Source organism: Molossus molossus, unplaced genomic scaffold (assembly GCF_014108415.1).
Source record: "Molossus molossus isolate mMolMol1 unplaced genomic scaffold, mMolMol1.p scaffold_m16_p_10, whole genome shotgun sequence".
Classification (NCBI taxonomy): domain Eukaryota; kingdom Metazoa; phylum Chordata; class Mammalia; order Chiroptera; family Molossidae; genus Molossus; species Molossus molossus.
In genome coordinates, this window is record NW_023425345.1 from 36,728,816 (window position 1) to 36,754,596 (window position 25,781).

Genomic DNA, 25,781 nt, shown 5'->3' on the forward strand with positions numbered 1-25,781 from the left:
CGGTAGTGTTTGAGCTTAGACTTGAAGGGTGAGTTGCAGCTTTTCAGGCCAACAAGCAGCAGGAGGACATTAGCGTGTAGAGATGTAAAGACTATTTAGGCGGCCACAAGAACCTGGATTATTTTAGGATTGGGACATGAGGCTGCATAGGATAAATGAATTTACCTTTATAAAATAACTTTTTATTTGCCACTTTTAAAATGTTTATTTCATCTAGCTTGAGCTCCCTGAGCTTTTGTAAGTGTTGCTGTTGTCTCTTACAGCCTAGTGGAAGCACCTGTGCTTTGCTTCCCATCCACACCCCCAGCCTCACCCCCAGTGATAAATTGTCCCTTGCTTTCTGTATGTGAAATTAAGCAGATACCATAGCCAGAGAGATAAAGAGAGAAAGAAATCCATAAAAGACCTTTTCTTTGATGAATGCGTAGAGCAGCTAGGGTTGTGTAAAGAGAATGCATCATCAGAGCATTTGACTTGAGGGAGGGGATTGTGGTGGGAACATAATTATTTACATTTCCATAAAGTTTTATAGAACCCTTAAAAACTTCCTAGAACTGTAATATCTAGTGCTGAAGTTCTTTCACTTTGATTCGAGCCTTGATTTCTTTCCATCTTCTCTACTTGACCCTTCCTATGTTCTATTTTTTTATTTATTTTTTAATCTTCACCCGAGGATATTTTTCTATTTATCATCAGATAGAGTGGGAGGGAAGGAGAGAGGGGAGAGAGAGAAATATTGATGTGAGAGGGACACGTTGACTGGCTGCCTCCCGTGTGACCCTGACCATGGCTGGAGACGAACCATAACTGAGGTATGTGCCTTTGGCCAGTATCAAACCCATGACTCATTGGTTTGCAGGCCAATACTCTAACCACTGAACCAAACCAGCCAGAGTGACCCTTCCTATATTTTAATAACAGCATGACTCTAAACTTCAAATGGGGTCAAACATTGTCTCTAGTTTGCCCCCATCCCACCTTTTTTGGTCATTCAGAAACATGTACCTGCAAATCATGATTCTGAATTTTATGTAGAATCTGTATTAGATTGCTAGGGCTGAAAAGCACTCTAGTTTTTTTCTTCACATAGGTTTACTTCCTACAGCCATTTATTTTTTTCTGTCCTGTGGATTGGGCCACTGAAACAGAATATAGTGAAGTTGTTTTTGAAGGACAACCAAAAAATTAATTGTAGACTCTAATTAGAATGATATTCATTGTATTTCCAGGCTGGGGTTGGCAGCTGTGTTAGCTTTAGTGCCATTGGCGGTAATAATAAAAGTTTATGGGCACTACAGGGAGGCAAGTGAAAGACAACAGGAAAAGAAAAGAAGGCTTGCTGACTGGCGGGAGAGGCATAGGGTGGGGGCAGGGGAAAGGTGCATATGGTTAAAGGTGTCAAGTTCCTCTCACACCTGTTCCAGGTGCCACTTGGTAGGACCAGTGCCATATTTTAAGATTACGTCAAACTGCCAGTAATCCTTTTTAGAAATACACTGAGTGTATTGTTATGCCCAAAATGACAGTTTGTTTTAATAAAATATTTTTAGGTTTAATAAAAGAAATGTGTATGTACTTGGGTTTCTTTGTTTTTAGAATTGAGCAGAAAGGAAAACAGAAACCAACACATTGTAAATATTAGTGAACATTATAGGTACATTTCTGAAATGTAGTAAAACATTTAAGATTTAAACCCATAAATTATGTATAGTCCTAGTTAGGCAGAAAGAGAAGGGAAGAATAAGTAGGAACATGTGTTTGGATAAAACTGCATTCTCATGCCAAACATATAACGGGGCCACAGAGAGGTAAATAGGGTAAGAAATGAGATCTAGAGCCTGAGCTCTCCTGTCCAGGTAATCCAGGTACTCCTTCCCTTTCATAAAACAGTACAATCAAACACTAAGAAACTTTAATTTTTCAAAATGTTTTTTCATCCTTGGACTAACAAAGCCAAGGAATAAAGACAGATATGACTTTAGTTTTTGTGAATGGTAACAAACAGTTATTTGTCAGATTATAAGAAATAGTGGATTGAATTAATATCTATGTCTACCTTTCAGAGTTGAAAGATGCTGTAAAGGTCATCAACTTGAATTCTCTACTGTGAATTCCCTCTAATCCTCGACAAGTGGATGTTTAGTATTTCCCTAAAGATTTTCGTTTCTTGCCTAAAGACTAGAAACTTAACAGATCACAAGATAGCTAACTTTCATTCCCTTGAATGGTGGGTATTCTCTTGTCTTCTGTCCCCAATCCTCTTTTCTTCGCACTCCATACACTCTGGAGTCTGGATGATCTCATGTGCTCTGATATCTTCAGTGACCACTCTGTGATGATCACTTCCAGATCTATATAGCTTGCTTAGACCTTCCTTCAACTTTGAGACTTCATTGTCCATCTCTTATATATCATCACCTTGATATGTTCCACAGGTAACTAGGATTCAACTTGCCCAGAGCTGACTTTATCTTCTCCCTTCTGAGAATCTTTCTCATGCAATTTACCTTTCTGATTGCATGATAGTGTTCTCTGTTTTGTTGCCCAAGCCTTGTTTGACCTCCCCTTCTTGTTTGCCAGTCACATTCAGTTGTTACTAAGTCCTTACTACCTCTTGAATTCTGTATTTGCTTTTTCCCCAGTATTAGTATATTTTTTCAGGCTTCAAATGACTGAAATAGCTACCTTCCTTCTACCATATTACAGTTCTTCCAGTCCATCTTCCATGTGGCTGCCAAAGGTTTCTCCTAAAACATAAATCTGATTATATAACTCCCATGCTTAAAAATTTCAATGATTCCCCATAGCCTCCTCCAGACTCCTTAGCAAACCATGCAAGTCTGAGTTCCTTTAAGAAGTGATATGCCTTTTTGTTTTTCTAGCCTTATATTTTTTACTCATTCTACTCACTCAACCACTAGCTCTCTCTGACCTTAAGTCTTAACACATTACTTCCTGGAAAGTCTTTTCCTACATTCTTTTGGGTAATTCCTGTGCTTTCTTTAGTGCTCAGCATAGGCATCCCCACTTTCAGGGATGCCTTTCTTGACCTCCCACCTCTTGTCTGGCTTAGGTGCTCCTTCTTTGTTTTGCCATAGCATCTTGTGTATATCTCTTTCATGACATTTTTGTATGCTGAAACACAATCATAGCTAACATGGTGAATATTTTCATGTGCCAAGACTTATTGAGCATTTACTATGTGCTAGGCATGGTGTTAATTAGAAAGTTCTAACTTTCAGCTGGTTCTCATCGCAGGATTAGAGATAATTTCTAACCACCACAGAGTGATATTTGAAGATAGCTATTTTATGTCGTCTCTGTTTCAGGCTAAGCATGTTCTTTAATTTGCTCAGACATCATGGATTTCACACCTTTTATCTTCCTGACCACTTCCTCTTTAAGTGTTATATTGTGTTAGTTTTCTCTCTTAAAATGTGTGGTTCAGTTTTTGATAAATTTACAGTTGTCGTAAAGGGAGGCAGGACTTGCCCTTGCCGGTTTGCTCAGTGGTTAGAGCATCACCCTGTGGTCCAGAGAGACCTGGGTGCAGTTTCCGCTAAGAGCGCGTACCTTGGTTGCAGTTTGCCCCTGGCCCTGGTTGGTCGTGAGGGTGGCCGCCACTCGATGTGTCCCTTTCACGTCAGTGTCTCTCTCTCTCTCTCTCTCTCTCTCTCTCTCTCTCTCTCTCTCTCTCTCTTCCTCTCTCTCCCTCCCATTCTACCTGAACAAAAAAAAATGGAAAAATGTCCTCGGGTGAGGATAAAAACAAAAAAACAAAAAAAACGAGAGAGGCAGGACTTCATAGGTGTGTAGTATCTGGATATGGATCATCGTATAAAGTTTAGGCCTTGTCCTGGCCGGTTTTGCTCAGAGGTTAGAACGTCGGCCTGCAGTCCAGAGAGACCCAGGCTCGGTTCCTGCTAAGGGCACGTGCCTCGGTTGCAGTTTGTCCCCAGGGCCTGGTTGGGTTGTGTGGGTGGCAGCCACTCGATGTGTCCCTTTCACCTAGATGTTTCTCTCTCTCTCTCTTCCTCTCTCTCCCTCCTACTCTACCTGAACAAAAAATGGAAAAATGTCCTCGAGTGAGGATAAAAAATAAAAAAATTAAGTATAGGCCTCACTTTCCCAGGCTCATAAATGTGAGTTCCATGTGTATATGTGAGTGTGTGTCCAGAAATAAATCAGGATTATGGGAATTGACTTACATTTAGCAAGTGACCAAGAGACTGACATAAAAACAAGAATGCCAGTTAATGAATTTATTAATATAACTGTGAATAGAATGGAAACTTGTATCATTTGGCCAGCACACTGTCACTCCAATAGGACAACCTACATGGGAAATCAGTCATTCTAATCAGAATGGGGAATCTCAATGGGAAGTATCACTAAGCTATGATAGCCTGGTGGAGCCTCTTTTTCATAAGGATGCACCTGCCCAGCACTGCTCTAGATGCGTAGCCCATTTTCACCTTGGACAGTGTTAAGGGAGTGCAGACAAAATCTTGCTTGTTAAACACCTTCTTCGCCGCTCCCCTCCCCAGATTAATGTAACATGCTTCTGTTAACAGTTTTCTTTAGCCAGAAGAAAACACAGTTGACAAGGTTTTAGCTTTCTTAATTCACTTTTTAATCCTGCCTCTTAGAAACTACACCCTGCTCACTTTTGATTGGTCTTGGGTGTTCCCAGATATATTCAGTCACACATTTTCTTGGAGTTACTTACGTTGATAGCTAATTTCTACTACTTTATTTGATTCATGCTGATATTACTCCCATAGGGTGACTTAATTTCCAATTTATGAGGGTATTTTACTTTGTCCTTTTGTACTGGCCATAAGGCATTGCCAAATATTAAAACATCCTCCAGGCGTGAGTCAACCAGTGCAGTATAGAGTATGTCATTCACCTTCCTTCCGGATCTTATCGACTATTAACTCAGCCTGAGAGTAAGAGTGCATCAAGTTTGGGGGAAGCCATTTCACATTTTTAATTTGTGTCAAGTTTTATTCAACAAAAATCTCTAGTTGTTCTTTATGTATAAACAGCTTGTCACAATTTATAGCTAGCATTTGATTTTTTAATCCAAATATAATTCTTTACCTTTTCTCTATTAAATTTTCTTTGATAAAGTTAATCTGTTGAAATTGTTTTGAGTTCTGACTCTGTTGTCCCACTTTATATGATTCTCCTCAGGACATCCTCACATTTTGATAATGATGTTGTCAAAAGCTTTATCTGGTTCATTGGTAATATAATTGCCTAAGCCCAGTGAGTCTTGCAGAATTTACTTATGAGAATTCTAATTTTTGTTGCTTAATCAGTTTTAAACACACATATTAGCCCATTTTTCTTTCTCTTCCTCCCTCCCATCCTCCCCCCCGAAAAGAATCAGTGAATGGAGCTTATTAAATAACCTTTCAAAGAGTCACAGATTGTTTGTCCTGTAGATTTGCCAAAAAAAAAAAAAAAAAAAGAAAAGAAAAGAAATAAGTTTCTTTGGTAAAACTTGTTCTTCCTGAGTCCATTTTGATTTTTAATACTTACCCATCTTTGTCTATTCAGAAACTATCTGCTTTATTATCTGTTGTAGAACTTTCCTCAGACAGGATGATAAGTACAACAGTTAATCTTTTGTAATGTTCACGTTCTTTCCTTATTTTGAAAGATTGTGTAGTTTGTCTCCTGTCTTTCAGGAAAGCCCTTTGGTCTTCATAATTCATCAGAGAGTGATTCTAGCATTCCACAAAATTTGTGTGCAGGGTCATGATATGTGAACTGGCAGCTGGCAGTGCACAGGGGCAGCTCTCCTACGGCCTCCTGTATGTTGTTTTAGTTCTCACGACCCACATTCCAGGTTTGTTTTGGCCTTTATTCTCCCAGGCTGAGAAAAGAGGCAGGGTTCGAGTGACTGAGAGTTCTCCTCTCTAATAAAGGGGTGGTACCTACCTCTAAAGAATGTTGTAAAATAGAAATATGTGAACTGTAAAGTAGTATTGAAATTTTGCTAGGTATTGATAGGTTAAGCATTCTAAAATGTTACACTACAGAAGAAAACTCAAAATCATTGAATAGTCAGTTTCTGAAGCAGCTCTTAATTTTAGAATGATATGGGTAAATATATTTAAAATAGATCCAGAATAAAACAAAATATTTGTAAGATTTTTTTTTTATTTTTTATCCTCACCCAAGGACATTTTTGCATTTTGTGTTCAGACAGAGCGGGAGGGAGAGAGCGGAAGAGAGAGAGAGAGAAACATCGATGTGAAGGGACACATCGAGTGGTTGCCACCTGCACGAGCAACCAGGGCCGGGGACAAACTGCAACCGAGGTACGTGCCCTTAGCGGAAACCGAACCCGGGTCTCTCTGTACCGCAGGCCGACGCTCTAACCGCTGAGCCAAACCGGCCAGGGCAAGATTTTTATTTTATTTTATTTTTTGGTTAATCCTCACCCGAGGATATTTTTCCATTTATTTATTTATTTTAATTTGTTTTTTTTATCCTCACTGAGGACATTTTTCCATTTTTTATTCAGACAGAGTGGGAGGGAGAGAGAGGAAGAGAGAGAGAGAGAAACATCTATGTGAAAGGGACATATCTACTGGCTGCCACCCACAAGGCCTAACCAGGGCCGGGGACAAACTGCAACCGAAGTACATGCCCTTAGCGGGAATCCAACCCGGGTCTCTCTGGATCACAGGCCGACACTCTAACAGCTGAGCCAAACCGGCCAGGGCCATTTATTTATTTTTTATCCTCACCTGAGGACATTTCTCCATTTTTGTTCAGATAGAGTGGGAGGGAGACAGAGAGAAAAACATCGGCGTGAAAGGGACATATCGAGTGGCTGCCACCCGCACGACCAATCAGGGCCGGGGACAAACTGCAACTGAGGTACGCACCCTTAGCGGGAACCGAACCCGGGCCTCTCTGGACCACAGGCCAATGCTGGCCAGGGCGATTTTTTTTTTTTTTTTTTTTTTGTTTTTAGAAAGTGGGAGGGAGGGAGAAAGAGAGAGAAAGAAACAATAATGTTAGAGACACACATTGATTGGTTGCCTCCTGCACGACTCTAACCAGGGCCCAGAATCGAACTTGCCACTGAGGTACATATGCCCTTGACCAGGAACTGAACTTGAGACTCTGGTCTTTGCTCTAACCGTTGAACTGAACTGGCCAGGGCCAGAGCTGTGTTTTTAAATTTAAAGTAAAATTTAAACTTTAAGAAATAGAAATGTTGAAAACTAGTTTTTACAATTTATATTTGGTGAATTTGATATACGTTTTAATTGATCAATACAAAATAGGTAAATTAACCCTTTAAAAGAGGGAAAGCATTGAAGAAATTTTGCTAGGTATTGATAGGTTAAGCATTCTAAAACATTATACTTACCACAAAAGAAAACTCATAAAATCATTGAGTAGTCAGTTTCTGAAGTAGTTCTTAATTTTAGAAGGATATGGGTAAGTGTATTTAAAATAGATCCAGAATAAAACAAAATATTTGTTATATATGAACTCTGTTTTAAATGGCACTTTGTGTCCATTTCACCATATATTTAGGAAAGGTAAAAGATCATGTATGCAAAAAGTCCTTTGAAGACTCAAAGAACTTGCTAAACATAGGTTCTACAACTACATATATGAAAATATTATCAGTTGGCAGTCACTATCTCTTAACCAATAGCAACATGGCATCTCTTGAGTTAAACTGAGGCTCAGTGAGATTTGGTGATTTTTGCAGTATCATCTTATGAATAAGTAGGACTCTACTCAAGTCTTTTGTTCTATTATACATTTCTCTTTGACATTCATTCCAATCAAAGCACTTTTCAAAAGGCCTGGTGCCTGTTCTCATGGAAGTTGGAAGGTGTTTATACTTAGAGTATTATTCCCTAGGTCCCTAGTCCCTAAGTCCCTAGGACTTTGTCTCTATTGTTCCTAGTGTGGGGCGTAATATTGTCATCACTACAATATTATACCTAAAAGGACTCCATAAGAATGTGCTTAAGAGTCTCCTGTGGTATCTTTTAGGATGGTGCTCAACCTGCCCAAACTGCTACATACATATTCAAGAGAGGCTGGGGCTGAAGTAGATTCTTGCTGGGTCAGTCAACACATATTGAGCACTTTCTATGAGCTCTGCATCATGCTAAATACTGTGGGGGACAGAAAAGGTATGGCTCTTGTTCTCAGGAGTATGGAATTTAATGGATGACTAACATATATGACAGTAAATCCACCTACACGAGAGTGTGGAAGTAAATGCCTAATTGTGAGATTGGTAATAAGTGTTAGACAAGTTCTGAAAAGTCAAACAAATGAGGTCAAGAAAGCTTTGCAGAAGAGGAAAATTCATTAGCTTCTTTAAATACAAATAGAGGGGAAAGGAAGGACTTTTTTTTAAAGTTCAGATATTCCAAGGCTTGGTGGTAAGATTGAATATGGCATGTCTGTTGGTTGATGAGGGAAGAGACTGGTGAATAATGGAATAAAGTTAAGTAGTTAGGGTGGATTCAAATTATGGGGTTTAATAAAAGCCATGCATAGATTGGAGTGGAAGAAAGGAGAAGGCTTTAATAGTTTTTGAGCCAATGAATAACATCATCTAACTTCCATATAAGGAGCAGTGATTTAGAGATGGGAGAGCATGGCATCAGGTAGACCTACTTGAATGCTGGTACAGTAATGTCACTGACAGTGTGATCAAGGCCTGGAATGACAGGGTGGTAGAAGTGAAAATGAAGAATAAGGTGCCCTGGGAGAGAGATTTTGACAGTATGTGTTAATGAACTTGAAACGGGAAAGAGAGAAGTGAATTAAGGCTGCTTTCCGATTGAGAGAAAGGTTATTGCCATGGATAGTAATGTGTTTGCTAGAAGGCTGGTGGTGGTGAAAGGTCCTTTATTTATTTTTGGACATAAATGTGAGTTATCTGTAAGGTGTTTAAGTTGGAATGTTCAGCAGACAGCTAGAAATATGAGACTACAGGTTGGATGAAAACATAGGGTGTGTTACTCAGGTGTATTACTACTTATCCTTGAGAGTATCCCATTCGGGCCTAGGAAAAGATGAGCTCTCTCTGAGAGTTCAAAGGCAGAGGTTCAAGGACTGGCACTGGTGAGTAGCTTTTAATACATAAATCTGAAGTGTTCCTGGTATTATGTTGATTGAAATTATATTAAGTTATTTTTTCCCTTGGTGATAAAACACATGTAATGCTATTTTAGGAATTAGGACATTTAAAAGATATAAAGAAAAAAGGATAATTTACAATACTTCGGTGACTTTTTGTATGCATATAAAGGGATAGGAAATACATACACGTATGTATGTACCATGTACACTTTTATAGCCTGATTTTTTTCATTTAACTTGCATCATGATTATTTTCCCATCATGAATTACTGTTTAAAAATACTATTCTTAAAGAGCTGCATTTTGAAATCATTTGGATTTATCATTATTTAATCACAGCTCTATTGTTGAACACTTAGATTGCTTCCAGAATTTCTTGCTTTTATTGATATTATAGTAAACGTCTGTGAAGAGTATATCTCTTTAGCTATTGCTTAGATATGAGCTCTCTGAAAGCAGAGACCTCTGAATCCCTAGCACCTAGAAGAGTGCCCAGATGTATTAGTTGCTTAACTAAAATAAAACAATTATTGATAGAATGAAACAAGACTATTAAATGTCCAGTTCCTCTTACTTCCTCAATTTTGATTCCATGCATACCCAGGAACCTTCTGATTATAATTTGACTACCCATATAAATTTGACTGTAATTAAAGTATTGGCCATATGTCCATGAGCAGGCATTCTTGCTTCTGTCACAGTAATATTCATCATTCTGTATTAATAAAGTTATGTTCAGATCCTGTTGAAGTATGATTAATTTTTTTTATTGCTTTTAAAGGGTGTAGGCAGCTACCTTATTGATACTGATAAAATCCCATTCCTGTAAGGCTGCAGATTGGGCCTGGGTTGTGGTTAATCATCAAGGTAATTAATATCACTCTATCAAGAACCCTCAAAGGAAGACAGTCTGTTAGCCTTCACCTGGTAGAAATTCGTGGCAGTACCGCGTTTTCCAATTTGAATCCTGTGGTACCCTGGAAAGACAGATGTTTGACTCACTTAAAACAGTATTTTAACATTTAATACAAACACATTGTGTCTGATAACTTTTTCCTTAAAAATGTATTTTATTGCCACACAGAAATTAGTTTCTGAGAGGAATACATGTGTGCAAAAGTTTGGGATAGTTGTATAATCATAAAGAAGTTTTAAAAATAAATGTGCAGTGTTTATATTTTCTTTGAAAGAGCAGTATCATCTTACTTTCCTATGGTAATAAAAGCATATTATGAGGAATTTTCAGATCAGGTTCACAGATTTATTGTACCTGGGGAAAACTAAAGTAGAAAATTAGAGAATTTCTCATTTTATTAGTGGAAGACTAGTGAAGAAATCTTTTAACTGAAAGATCTGATTTAAAACAGATTTTTGTGCTGGAGGCTTCTATTGCTCTACCTAAATCAAGTAAGACCCGCTGTCTGTTAGTCTCCCATGACCCTAAAAGCTATAGAAATACTTCTTTATATTCCATCTAGGTCTTTTCTGTTGCACTTTATGCCTACATCATGTTTTGCCCCCAAGGGAATCACAATAAAACTGTGTCCGTGTTCATACAACACATACAAAGATCATTCACTTATTTCATCAAGCGTTCTCTTTGGTTATGGGTCTTGATTTCAACTGTCCAGGGTTTGGCTTGGACAGATTAGATCAGCTGCTAAAGACTTAGATATCTGAGTACCTTTAACTGGAGTATCTCTCTCCTGTTCCCACATCAGTCTTGGGGGCAGTATTTTATTGAGTATGACCTCTAGGTTATAAAATGTTTCCCAGCCCTGGCCATTATGGCTTAGTTGGCTGAGCAGTCCTCCCATGCATTAAGAGGTACCCCAGTTTGATTCCCAGTCAGTGCACGTGCCCTGATTGCATCTCAATCCCCAGTAGGGGGTGTGCGAGAGGCAGCCAATTGATGTTTCTCTCTGCCTTCCACTCTTTAAAATCGATAAAAACATATTTTTAAAAATGTTTCCCAGTTTGTGTTATATGAATCACAAGTCCTTAAAATAATCTTTTAATTCACCGTGTTAAAAGATTCCAGAGTCAGAGATTGGGAAATTCTGTTCCTTCTTTATGCGATTTACTTGTTTAACCCATTATTACCCAAATTTATTTTACTCTCAGAACACTTTCTTTTTCCCCCTCAGACATCTAAGAAAATATGTTTTGTTGAACACACTTGGACAAATGATGCTTTATATGATTACCTTTATTGTTTTTCTGTTTGTTAGTTTGGCTCAATTTTATTTTATTTTATTTATTTATTTATTTTTATTATGAACTTTTATTTATTTTTTTGTTACAGATATTTTACCTTTTTACCCCATTGGCACCCCCCACCCCACCCCCCCTCCACCCTGTCCCCGGCTTAGTTGTCCATGTCCATTGGTCATGCATACATGCATATAAGTTCTGTGGTTTATCTCTTCCCACCCCCCCACCCCCCATCCCCTCTTCTGAGGGATGTCAGTCTGTGCCCTACTTCCATGTGTCTGGGTCTACTGTATTCCTCAGACTGTTATGTTCATTATATTCCGTATATAAGTGAGATCATGTGGTATTTGTCTTTTTCTGCTTGGCTTTCACTTAGGATAATACTTTCCAGGTCCCTCCATGTCGTCTCAAAGGATAAGAGATCTTTCTTTCTTACAGCTGCATAGTACTCCATTGTGTATATGTAGCACAGCTTTTTTATCCATTCGTCTACTGGTGGACACTTGGGCTGTTTCCAGATCTTAGCTATTGTAAATAGTGCTGCTATGAACATGGGGGTACATATATTCTTCCTGATTGGTGTTTCAGGCTTCTTAGGGTATATTCCCAGCAGTGGGATCACTGGGTCAAATGGAAGTTCAATTTTTAATTTTTTGAGGTAGCACCATATTGTTTTCCATAGTGGCTGCACCAGTCTGCATTCCCACCAGCAGTGTATTAGAGTCCCCTTTTCTCCACACCCTCGCCAACACTTGTTGTTTGATGATTTGTTGATGGCGGCCATTCTGACAGGTGTGAGGTGATACCTCATTGTTGTTTTAATTTGCATCTCTCTGATGAGTAGTGATGTTGAGCATTTCTTCATATGTCTCTTGGTTTGGCTCAATTTTAAAGTTTCAAAATTTTGTTGCAGGTTTTAAGTTTTTCTTATAATTTTTCTAAAATAGTTACTTTCTTAGTCTGAAATGTCTCCATTGTTTCAATGATTAATTCATTATGTAGATTTCCCCACAACTCATCTAAAACAAATTGTTAAATTATTTCTTTAAATTTTGAAGTGTGTCAAATATGAGAATATAAAATATATCTGTACAGTGTAAGGAAAAATATTGAAATAGAACTTTACCAATGTCCTTGTATGCCCTTCCGCCTCCCAGTGGTAATGAATGTCTTTAATTTTGTGGTAAGCATTCCCTTGCTTTACTTGTAGTAGTTTTATCACCTAAGACTAGATCCCTTTGAGTCAATGTTATTTTCTATTTTAAAATATTTGCTTATTTTTAACTTTATTTTTTAAATCTATTTTTATTGAATTCATTGGGGTTACATTGGTTAAATGGAAACATACAGTATGTATGTATTATATTCTATGACTTGTTTTTTTTTCAACTTTGTTGTTTCTGAGTTTATCCATGTAGTGATACTTTGTTCTTTTTCACTGCTGTGTAGTTTTCAGTTATATGAGTGTATATTTTTATTCCACTTCTGTTGGTGGTCATTTGTGTTTCTTCCAATTTTTTATTTTGTCTCTAGGAACAATGCTTCAGTGACTTTGTTAAGCACTGGCCCCTGTTTCACATGTGCTGGAGTGTCTTTATGGTATATACCTAGGAGCACAGTTGCTTGGGCATTGGAGATGTGCATGTTCAGATTTACTGAGTAGTATCAAACTTTTCTCCAAGATAGTTGTACCAATTTGTACCTTCACTAGCAGTGAATAGAAGTTCCTCAACAAAACTAGATATTGACAGCTTTTTAAGTTTATGCCTATCCAGGTGTATGAAATCATATCTCATTAAGTTTTTAATTTTTATTTCTCTGATTAGAATTATAGTTGAGCATCTTTAATTTTGTTTATGGGTCATTTGTGTTTTCTGTGACATTCTATTTGGGATTTTTGCTCATTTTTAATTTTGTTTGCATTTTTTCTGTATTGATTCATGGAATTTTTTATGAAATTAAGACACTTTTATATTGTTTAGAATAGTGCCTGATGCATAGTAAGAACTAAATAAAAGTAGCTGTTAATAATATATTACTGTTGCTGTATTTAATTATTTGATTTTAGGTGTTGCAAATATGCTATTTTTGTGGTTATTTTTCCTTCTATGATACTAATATGTGTGGGTGTTTTTTTTTAACCTTAGTATTTTAATATGTATAGATTAGGTTTTATATAAAATCTTGAAAACATAATAATAATCTTGACATGTTTATTTGGCATATGTTGTATTTCATGACCTATAACTTTCCAATCTTTATTGCCATTTTTTTTTTTTGTTGTTGCTACTGTTTTTTTTTTTTAACCCTGGGAAAAATGAACCCACTTAATCCACTGTTCAAATTTATTTTATTTGTAGGTGCATCTGTCTCTCCAAATGTATTGTAATTATTTTAGCTTCATGATTTTCAAAGTTTCATACTCATAACGTAGGGACTGAAGTCTGTAACAGCTGCCCATAAGAGATCCAGAAGAATCTTAAATTACTAATAGCGTTGAGTCTTTATGATGTAAAATCACAGACTTGATAAGTTCATTAAAGTATGTTACTTGCTGGCCAAATTATCAGTGTATTATTTTTTTTTAGCTTAGTAGTAGTTCAAATATCTAATCATCTTATGATTGATTTTTCCACATTCTGGAGGAATGGCAAAGGAACATGTTAACAGTATAATTTTCAAATTAACAACAGTAATGATAATGATAATAATTATTTCTTTAAATTGACCACTTATTGTGTGTCAGGTACTGTTCTAAATTTTTAATAACTCACAAGAATCCCTTTGATTAATGAGAATACTAAGGCTCAGACAGATTAATTAACTTCTTAAAAATCACACAGCTAGCAAGAGTGGAATCAGGAATTCAAACTCAGGCAGTCTAGTTGCAGAGTTTTAGAAGTAGATTCATAAGGTATTTATCAACTTGATATCCAAAGAAGTGTTTATTCATATTTAGCTTTAAGAGATGAATTCACCTAAAACTCATTTTTTGTTTGTTTTGTTTTTAATGTGATAGGGAAAGAATGGGAAATACATTCTCAGTGTGGTAGATGGGATCAAGTACTTTTAAGGTAGGAAAAGCTTGGAGCTGGTGTTGCCAGATGTTTTAGGCTTCCGTTATGAACAGCTTTGGATCTCTGTGAATGGATCATGGCCTGTGAAAGATTTCAGGAAATTCATCACTTTTCATTCAGTCCCCCATATGCCATATTCTCATATTTAGAGAGTAGTCAATAGAGAATAGTTTTTAAAATACCACAGAGGGTCCCAACTGATTTTCAAACTTGGATAACTAGTTACTATTCATTTGAGATAGATCCCTCTTAAAAGACTGATGTAGGAACTCACATAAATATTTGGTAAATAGCTAAGCATATTAGGTTAAGAAAATTTTCCTCTTAATAATCTTTATTTTGGATTTAAAACATTCATTGGTTCATGAAACAGTTTTTTTTTTTAGGTTGCTATTAGTGCTTTGGCTGTTGGCTACTTTCAGATATAATTTTCACTCAGCTATGGTTTCTTTATTTAGCTATAGATTAAATACTTATATGAACTAAGGTCCGTGCACTTACTGTAAAAATTATAGTGTTAAATTGCTAAATGAAAAGAATGAAATAAGTTAAATAGCTTTTTAGCCATTCTGAGTAGAATTAGCAGAGTTGGAATAATCATGTATAGGAAAGGTAGTTAGTATTGAGGTGATACACTTGGAGGGCATTATGCTGATGACTCAGCTAGGGTGTGTATCTTAATGGAAAAGTTTGAAAACTTCTATGGGATTTAAATAATATGCTTTTTCCTCTGTTGCTTCCCACTCAAGGAGGGACTAGCAAGGTAGCTCTTTTCCCTCCCTTGTATGGTCATAATAAAGGACTGCAAATTAATTCATTGCATTCAAGGCATCACACAGATTGAATTCCATATTTGTCTTGGAGGGAAGTCCAGACTTCTGTTTGGAGTGATTGAATCTGGGCTTTGTGAGACTGGGTGCAACTTCCTTGTATTCAAGGGCAGGATCATCTTGTCAGCCGCCAAATGCCTTACAAGATCTAAGTCCCTTAGAAGAAATGAGTCCCCCAAATGTGGTTTGTTTTTAATGTTTCTCTTTACCCTCTTTCACCCCTCCCACTGCCCTGCCACACACACAATGCATCCGATAAGTATTGCACCTGCTTGCTATTTGGCAGTCAAGTCCGTGAGGATTAATTGTGGACATTGTTTTCTCTGTGAGTTGGGGACACAAAGTTGCTCTTTAACCTTTTCCCAAGTCTCAGATAAATACTGAAAACTTTGGCAGTTGAATGTGTACTATAACAGAAACACATAAATATTGGGAAAACAAATGTACACACCAGAAATCTGAAAAGCATTATTTTCTAAATTAGCTCCTTTTATGACTAGATTAAAGGTGGCCTTGATGTGTCAAAAAAAGAAACTTTATTAGCTTTTTTTTTTTAGACCCTCATGACCTTTATGCTATGTTGACAAAGCCATTTTGTGTTTGATTTGTTAAAAACAAGGGTGGGGACTTTATACTTTGCTAATTCCTGTGGAGTGGTTATGATTTGTTTCATGGAACAGGTCCAGTATGAGAGGTAGAGTGGTAGAGGCCCCAAGGCAGGAGCCTAATGCTGGCTCCATTTCCAAGTGTGTGACCTTATGCAGGTCTCCTCAATTTTCTGGGCCTCGGATTTTTTTTTTTTTTTAATTCTTACCTGAGGACATTTTTGCATTTATCTTCAGATAGAGTGGGAGGGAGAGAGGGGGGAATAGAGACAGAAACATCGATGTAGACACATTGGCTGGTTGCCACCCACATGACCCCAACTGTGGTGGGGACAAACTGCAACCAGGATACATGCCCCTAGTGGGAACCAAATGCAGGACTCTCTGGTCCGCAGGCTGGCGCTCTAACCGCCAAGCCAAACTGGCCAGGGCTGGGCCTCGGATTTTTAAAGCAGAGATAATAATACCTGCCCACATACCTCACGTGGTTTGAGAGAGGCAGTACTGCATGGTGGTGAAGAGTCCTGGGCTACTGAGTGTGACAGGTTTGTTTTGGTTGTATGTCATTGGATAAGATGCACATTTTCTCCAAGACCCATTTTTTTGTACTGCAGAATGGCAGTACCACTGCTTAGGATTAACGCAAATATCAAAATCAAATGAGATTTTATATATATAGTGTTAAGCATATTACCTGGCACATGATTAATGTTTTGTTAATTATTACGAGTTATGTATAGGGTAGGGCAAAAGTAGGTTTACAGTTGTTTGTATGGAAAATAATACAATAATTAATAAATAATAATTAAAGAATACTCTGTGTTTCACGTACTCACAGTTGTAAACCTACCTTTGCCCCCACCCTGTATTGCAATTGTCAGTAATATTTGGGGTGGTATTAACATTTTATAAAGTTATAGGTATAGAATGGAATGATCAGATTTCAAGGTTTTGATGTTTAGTACTACAGGTTCACTGCTGAGAAAATCTGAAAGTGTAAGGAGCTGATAATTAAAAAGATAGGCAGAATTTTCTAATTTCAGACTAATAGTTTTCAATAACAGGACATTGTCTAGATGATCTAACGTTTCATCTTCATTCAAATAAAGATAATAGTTTTTAAGGGAAAAATGTTGCTGTTATATAAAAACTGAGACAAAAGTTTATATGGTTTATGGCACCTGGGACTGACCGATCACTTCTAATACTTCTCATAGCCCCCTTTTGGGGGCTCAGATAAAAGGCACTATATAATTTATAAGGAAAAAAATATCTTCTATTATAGACTACACATGGGGAGTAGTCTAACTCTTAAATGGCTAGAATTTAACTATCCATATCATTGTTTTAAGAAATAACAGTGAGGATTATTGCTGATATTAAAACGTGGGGGGTTTAAGAGAAAAATCACAGAGGGGCATAAAATCACCTGATAAAGAATTTTTATCTTTCTTTACTTGTGCTTTTTATCAAGTCATTGCTACTGTGGCCAGTGAGCAGGGAGTTAACTCCCTGTACCAGGGGGCACTGTCTATTTCCTTTGTTTATTAACTTATTACCTTCTACACATAACCCATATTTATTAAGCACCAACTCTGTGCTAGGCACTGTACTTGAAGCTGTCATCCACCGATGATGAATAGATGCTAGCATTCCATGCTATAGTTTCTATATTATCTTGAAAAATGAGGGAAGAAATATCATAGCAGAGTACCTAAAATCTGCATTTCTAAAATCTTTGCTTCATTTGTACTTTGAAGAAGGAACTGATTTTTTTGTTGTTGTTAATCAGAGAAACATCGAATCAGTGTGAGACACATCAATTGGTTGCCTTCCGCATGACCCCAACCCTTGACCGGGGCCAGGAATCAAACCTGTAACTTTTCTGTATTCAGGCCAGTACTCTAACACTGAGCCAAACTGGCCAGCACAGGAACTGATTGTTCATTGTACATTAACAACCATTTACTCATACAACTTAGTATACTTTTCTTTTCCTACTCCAAAACCCAAGGTGTTGCTTTAACAGTGTCTCAGGACTCTCCACTAATACTGCCTTGATTCAAGCCCTTATTATATCCTGCTGGATCATTTTAGTTATCTCCTAACTACTAGTTAAACCTCCCTCCCCTTCTTTGTTTTTCTCCTCTGTCTTCCAAACACTGCCAACCACCACTAAATCTAAGTCCTTGTTCCAGCAATTCATCTAAAATGTAAATTGGATTGAATCATTTCCAGGCTTAGAATCTTTAAAATGCCTTCCTTTTCCCTTTTCAAGACTCTGTCCAAATTCTTGGGCATCACATTCGTGGTCCTTCTCAATATGGTCCCTACTTTCCTATCCAGTCTCATCAGACACTTTCTTTTACCACCTGCATATGAAATTGTTTCCAGTTCCCTGCTCTCTCACACTATAAAAGCCTTTTGGTATTTTTGACTCCATCATCTCTTACATTGTATTGTTTTCATATGTTTATACAAGTATCTTTCATGATTAGTCTGGATCTTGAAGGCAGAATTCTGCATCATTTAACTTTATATTCTACCCACATGTAATACTGCCTGGTACATAGTACACATTTCCTAAATGTTTGACAAATAAATGAGGGATTAAAGATACTCCCATGTGGCCATAGTCTAGTATCAGTAACATTTGCAGTTCTTAACTGTATTATACAATAACTATGTTTTATAATTCTAGTAATCGTGTTATAGTTAAAAGGGAGTTTAGATATCATTTCATCCAACCCTTTCATTTTTTTCAGACGTATAAACTCAAAACCAAAAAGAGTGAGTAAATAAGACCAGAGCACATAATTGACTAGTAGCCTGAGGACTAACCCTGGCCTGGCTGCCTGACCCCCTTGTCATGAGAAGGCCTAGCAGACTGAAATTGGGCAAGACTTTTAATGTGATGATGGTTGAATCATCATTTATTTTAGTTTGGGATTAAAAATAACTTTATTATAGGAAAATTTAAATATGCACAGAAGTAAATAGGACAGTATAATGTATTCCAGTGTATCGTCACCAGCTTAAATAGCTATCAAATCATGAGCAGTCTTGTTTTATCTTTATTATTTTATAGCACATCCTTGGTGTTATATTATTTCATCCAGAAATATTTTAGTATGTGTGGGATATATCTTTGATCTTTTATAAGGGGTCTCTCTGGTATTGGGAAGTCATGATACTTCAGACAAAATGATGAAGCTGATGGAAGCCCTGGCTCCAGAAACCCTGCTGCCCCTCCCACTGGGCAGTGGTCTTCTTTCTAGTGCTCTCTCCTCCCTCTACCAGGAGCTCCCAGAACTGGCACTTCACTGAGCCCTTCTCACTGAGTTTCCTTTGTCCATATGCTCAGGAGAGAATAGTGCTTTTTTATTTTAACTCTGCTAAATGGGCCCCGCCAGTATCGCTCAGTGGATTGAGCATCCTCTCATGGACTGAGAGGTCCCACTTCGACTCCTGGTAAGGGCACGTGACTGGGGTTGCGGGCTCGATCCCAAGTAGGGGTCGTGCAGGAGGGAGCCGATAGACATATTTCTCTCATATCGATGTTTCTATCTCTCTCTCTTCCCTCCTCTCTCTCTAAAAAATCAATAAAAACATATTAAAAAATAAATAAATAAACGCTGTTAAAGGGAAGCACAAGGAGAAAAAAGGAGATACTGATGATATTAATAAGGAAAATAGTTGTTAGTCGAAAGTGAGCTACTCTATGTATAAAGTTAAGTAGCTTTAAAAACACTGCCATGGCCGGTTTGGTTCAGCGATTAGAGCGTCGGCCTGCGGTCCAGACAGCAGACAGAACTGGGTTCGGTTCCCGCTAAGGGCACATACCTCCGTTGCAGTTTGTCCCTGGCCCCGGTTGGGTCGTGCGGGTGGCAGCCACTCGATGTGTCCCTTTCACGTCGATGTTTTTCTCTCTCTCTCTCCCTCCCACTCTATCTGAACAAAAAGTGGAAAAAATGTCCTCGGGTGAGGATAAAAAAACAAAACAAACAACAACAACAAAAAACACTATCTACAAGAAACCTTTAAAAAACCAAGATTTCTTGGAATCTTTGTCATTTTATTTTCTCAAGATTATATTATCAACTTATTTTTGCAATTTTTTTTATGAATTATCATAAACATACACAAAGTTATAGAGGAAAAAAAGGAACATTTATGTGTCTGCTGCACGAATGTTAATATTTTGTAATATCTGCCTCGGATTTTATTTAAGTAACAGAACATTACAGATAGAGTTTGAGAATACTTTCTAGTCCTTCCCATCCCTCCTCCTCCAGAAATAACCATTATCCTGGATTTAGAATTTGTATTGTTCCAGTGCATGTATAATCTTATGTTGAACAGTGTGTTGCCTTTTATAAAGCAATTTTACCTCTTCCATTTAATCTTCACAACACTTGAAATATGTAGGGAACTATATATAGTTTTTATTTCACTTCTGAAAATGTATAGTCCACCAAATTATCCCAGTTTCACTCAATAAAATCTATAGAGTACGAAGTACTGTTTTATGATTTACAGTGTATCTCATTACAAATAAAGTTCTGAGGCCTGTGTGTGAAAACTGTTCATACCCTGCTGTGTTCTCTGCTTAATTTAAAGCACTAATAGTTACCTTTAAAAATACAAACAGTGTAATAGAACTGGCAGGAACCTCAAAGGGTTAAATAGTCTTAACCTTTTGATTTTAGTGAAACTGCTTTAAAACCAACTCACAGGTAAGCTTTCTGCTCCTTTTCAGAGAAGATACACTCCCTAAGTAACGCTTACTGGCATGATGTCACTGAGATGTCTTCTTTTGCATTATCTAATAATTCTTTAAAAATTAACTGTTGAGTTTCCACATGACTTAAATTTTTAACAAGGTTTGTTTTTTTTGGTACGTGCCCCTAGCGGGAACCGAACCCAGAACTCTCTGGTCCGCAGGCCGATGCTCCAACCACTGAGCCAAACTGGTCAGGGCTAAATTTTTAACCCATTTCCTTCCAGCTAGTATTCCCAGTTATGTTTAGCATTATTTTTTGCTCCTTGGAAGGAGAAACAGTACTCATCCTGTTTATTTAACAACGGTGAAAAAAGTTCTTTACCCCCCTCTTTTTATAAACTAAAAAAATAAATCGAGTGCTGTTAAAAATTTCTGACTCAGTTATTTTGGAGAGAACTATCTCTTTCCACAAATAGATGAGCCAACATACCAAGTCTTCGGAGTAAACTGGTGAATTTCCATGATGTCAGGAAGTTGGGTGGAGTTTTTGTGGATGCAAGTCCAATGGAGGCCAACTATAGGGGGAGTAGGATCAGGTTCTGGTATTGAATAACCCCTAAAGCCACAAAGCACGTAGGGATTACTCACTGGGGTAATCTAGTGCTGGTCACAGTTTATGTATATCATCTGGAGTAGCTACAAGAACAATGAGAGATGGTAGTTTATAGGATCTCTGACTTTTGTTAGGGTGCTGTAAGTGTGACTCAGTTTTGATTTATAAACCAAGTTGAGATCATCATTTTTCTTCACGTGGGCTTTTCGATAGCTGTCATTAAATTTTGATTACTGCCAGGCATTCAGTTAAGTTAGAGCTGAGCTACCCAGTTTATTAGTTTTCATCGAGCATTGCAGCCCACACTGATCTTTCCCTGGTATGAAGTCCTGCTTATGTCAGAACAGCCCACCCAGGCTTATTTGTCACACATACTAACTCTTTTTGTGGGTTAGTCTTGCTTTTTTCAACAGTATCTCATAGGATCATAGAGTGCTCATGTCATCTCTCTTACTATTTGGGTCTCTTCCTACTAGCATACTGTTCAGTGTATGACAGGTGCTAATTATACCAATTATTTGGTCAGTCTTACCTAGAACCAGTGCAATGATTAGCTTAGCTGGTGTCTTTCTTCTATCTTTCTTTGGTCAGACTGAAACCCCAGATGTCTTGCAGACACCACCTGATAGATTTATTAAATATCTTATTTTATTTTCTATAACCAGTAATATTGTAAATTTGGATGCAGCTTTTTAAAAGGGACTTTAAAGAACCTTAACCTTGAATTTGGATTTGTACCCCAGGTAGCAGAAATAACCTTTGCAAAGGGACCAAGATCAAAATGGTAATTTGTAAGCCTGAGTCTAAGGCTGGGCTAGTTTAAATCATGCTTTTTCCTCTTTTCAAAAAGATGATACCCAATAAAAATCCCAACATTATTTTTAGTTGAACTTTACAAGCAGATTCTAAAATTCATATAAAAGAGTATGTAAGAATTTGGGGTGGGGAATAGGAAAAAGGAGAGAAACTTGCTCATCCAGAGGCCAAAATATATTTTACAGCTCTGAAGATAAAAAAAAAAAATAGTGTGGCTTAGGTGTAAGAATAGATAGATGATAGCTAGATGGGTGGATGGATGGATGGATAGATGATAGATGGAAGGAACAGAGAAGTCCTAAAATGGAATGTTACCAAATAGTTATGTAGTATAAAAGTTTTATAGTTTCTAACATTCATGCTCCTAAGTCTTAGTGTACATATTTTTTCTTAGTTTTAAAAATTTTTTTGCTGCATTCTTAAGTATGACACTCTTTAGTTTTGTGAACCCTTGGGGTTGTTATATTTCCACAAATTTTATAATGGAGAAAGATGAGAAAAATAAAATTTGTTATAAAGAACTTGGTGGTGGTGGTGGTGGTGGTGGTGGTGGTGGTGGTGGTGGTGCTGCTGCTGCTTCTTCTTCTTCTTGATTTTAGAGAGAGAAGAAGGGAGAGGGAGAGAGAGAACATCAATTGGCCACCTCCTGCATGCCCCACACTGGGGATTTGGCCCACAACCTGGGCATGTGCTCTGGCCAGGAATTGAACCAGTGACCTCTTGATGCATGGGTTGATGCTCAACCCCTGAGCCACACTGGCCAGGCGAGAACTTGGTGCTTTGAGGAACAAAATCTGTAAAGGGAGGCTTACCCACTTAAAAATAAAGATTGATGAGAGATGATATAGCTGAATGGGTTATGAGCTTAGGCAGTGGTATGAAGCAGACTAGGTTCCATTTACTACTTGTATGTCTTCGGGATGGCAAGTAAGACTCAGTTTCCTCTTTTGTCAGTGTGGGAAACATATTTCATAGAATTCTGAAGATCAAAGAAGGTCATGCATGTTAAATGTTCAGCATTGTACCTGACCCAGAAGTGTTTGATAAGAGTTACCTATAGTTTTATTATTAATAGGCCTTTAAAAGAACAATGAAGGGTTTTTGGTTTTTAACCTTCAGTAGGTTCAAGTCAGAAAAGCAACTTTATTTTCAAGTCAGTTTCAAGTTTTCTTGGAAGACAAGCAATTCTTTTTTTTTGCAAAATGGACTGAGAATTTAAGAACTTTTGATTTTGCAATGAAGAGAATCAAAGAAAATTGGTACTGATTTCATCTACCTTTTTAAAAAATTTTTTGTCAGAATTTGAGCAAGTTAATTGCTACAGTGAAGTTCTTCATTTTTATGGAGAATATGAGAAAAAGTAGTGGCTTTGAATTTCAGTGGGAGAGATTTAGGTTAGATGTAAGAAGAACTTTCTGATTGCAAGGCTGCCAAGCAGATAAGAGGGACTCCTTTGTCACCACTAGGAGACCTTTCTGGCCTCTTGAGGTTATTTCAGGGCTCCTGGGAACCCATCTAGATGCACATTAAACCTGGACTTCAACCCTAATGAGGCATCTTTTTGCCTGGACTCTGGCTGCCACTCAGTGTTGGTTAATCCTCCCACGCATACAGTAAAGCATTCTGATACTTTTTTTGCCCCTATTTACAAATAACTGAGGGCAGCATAGGATAGCTAATATATATTTTAACTAATTTGTGGAATAATTGCAAAGTTTCTAACCGAGATTATAAAACCTTTCCAGGAATTTATAGAGTTGTTTTGGCAAAAGGGCAGGCTAAGTGGAAAGAAAGTTAACAAAGCCTTGTTTCTAGTTGAAGGATGGGTGAGTTGATCCTTTTACGTTTCTTTGAAACCAGAAGTTATATAATGATTTAAGATTTATCAAGAATAAGTAAGGTGATCATATAAGAAAGACCAGTAATTTTTTTAACCTGCCTTTAGGAAGGTACAGATTTATTTTTGGCTTTAGCTTTGTTTAAGTAATTGAGTCTGGTCCGCAAAGGGTGGGCATGATATTAGAACAATAGAACAAAAGCCCTGTAGACACAGTTCAGATCCCCGCTCTGCCACTTTCTAGCTGAGAGGCCTCTGGCAAGTAAATGTACTTTTCTGAGCCTCGGTTTCTCATTTATAAAATGGGGAAATGGTACCTACGTCATATGGTTGTTACGATGATGAAGTGAGATAATGCACACAGCACTAGCACAGAGAAGGTACTTAATAAATGGAAGCCATGATGACAAGGAGGAGCCAGACTATAGGCTCTTAATGTCACATCTGAATAACAGAACATCTCAGTTTGGAAAACTGTTTCTACTTACATTATTAATCTGTTTTGATTTTATCCTACTGATTTATGGGAAAGTACCCTCCTAATGTACTAACTATAGTTCCTGCATGAACTAAAGGATATTCTGACTTTTTTCTTAAGTTGAATAAATTGAAATTATTTTTAAATATTGGCATAGGTATGATTCCAGATATTTGAAATACCTAGTAATGGGTTGTGATATTGTTCAAATGTAGTCTGAATTGCTTAAAGACTAAAAGTGGGCAAAAGACTTAAATCAGAAAAAAGAACTCTTTAAAATGTAAAAAAATGTATTTAACTCATTTTAGTCAAAGAAATGCATAAGCAAAACTAAGATATAGGTTCTCTTTATCAGGCTGGCGAAGATGAAAAAGATGGACAGTGCTCTGTGTTGGCTTGGTAACTGGATGGTCAGTTGGTACTGTCTCTCTGGAAAGTATCTGGCAGTGTGTATAAAAAATTTAAATGTGAATATTCTTTGTCCAGAAGTATATAATAAAGAAATAAGAGAAAGAGTGTGCAATCTATGATCTAATATCTTCACTGCGGCATTGATAAAATTACCCCCCACCCCAGTGAAAATCATCTTAACATCTGTTAGTGGGCATTGGTTTAAAACTGCAGCACTATAGAAGATGGATTGTGCCATGGTTGCTTAATTTCAGAGAACACTAAGTTCAGATCCTGGTTCTACTGCAGTTAGCCGTATGATTTTAGGCAAGTCACTTAATACAGTTAAGCTTCCCTTTCTTCTCTAATCAGGAATAATAATGGCAAATGCTTTTTAGGGTTAATATAAGGATTAAGTGAGATGATATGCATAAAGCACAGTGTCTAGCACAAAACAATTCATGTTAGAAAGTATTATTACTGTGTACTTAAAAAGGATAAAGTGGATCTATCTGTATTAACATTGAAGGATGTCTGCAAAATGGTAAGGGAAAAGCAAGTTACAGAACACTGTATGAGCCCATTTATATTAAAACTCTGTGTGTGTGTGTGTGTGTGTGTGTTTATATGCACTAAAATGGAATGACATAACAATAGTTATCATTTAATGAGCACTTGACTAAGTCTCAGGCACTGTTTCAAGTGCTTAACACATACCAGTCAACTACTTTCATAAAATTAGTTAATATATTTTTAAGTGCTTGGAAAAATACCTATACTTTATAAAGTACTTAATAAAACCCTAGTTATTAATTTTCACATGCTGTCATTAACTTTGTTTTATAGATGAGGACACTGACATACTAAGAGTTTTACAGTTTGTAAGTGGCAGAGCCAAAATTTAATCCAGGCAGTCTAACTCCAGTTTATTGACCAGCAGTTAAAACTGAATATTATGGGAGATAGGATTGTGAGGTCATTTGCACTTTGCATTTTATGTACTTCTGGATATTTTCACATTTATACATGAAACACTTTCATAAATACAAAAAAA

At 37.2% G+C, this 25,781-nt stretch overlaps 1 protein-coding gene across 3 annotated transcripts in view; it reads left to right on the top strand.

The window, feature by feature from the left end:
• STK38L (serine/threonine kinase 38 like) overlaps positions 1 to 25,781 on the top strand; it is an 83,578-nt gene that overhangs the window by 8,710 nt on the left and 49,087 nt on the right. The window contains exon 1 of one of the 3 annotated variants that reach the window (XM_036252067.1): positions 8,162 to 8,183. The exons of 1 other annotated variant lie outside the window; for it this stretch is intronic. The gene's annotated coding sequence lies outside the window, so the exon portion shown is untranslated. Of the gene's footprint in view, positions 1 to 8,161; positions 8,184 to 14,196; positions 14,433 to 25,781 lie in introns of those variants that run through there. One more of the 3 variants, XM_036252069.1, reaches the window with a different exon arrangement.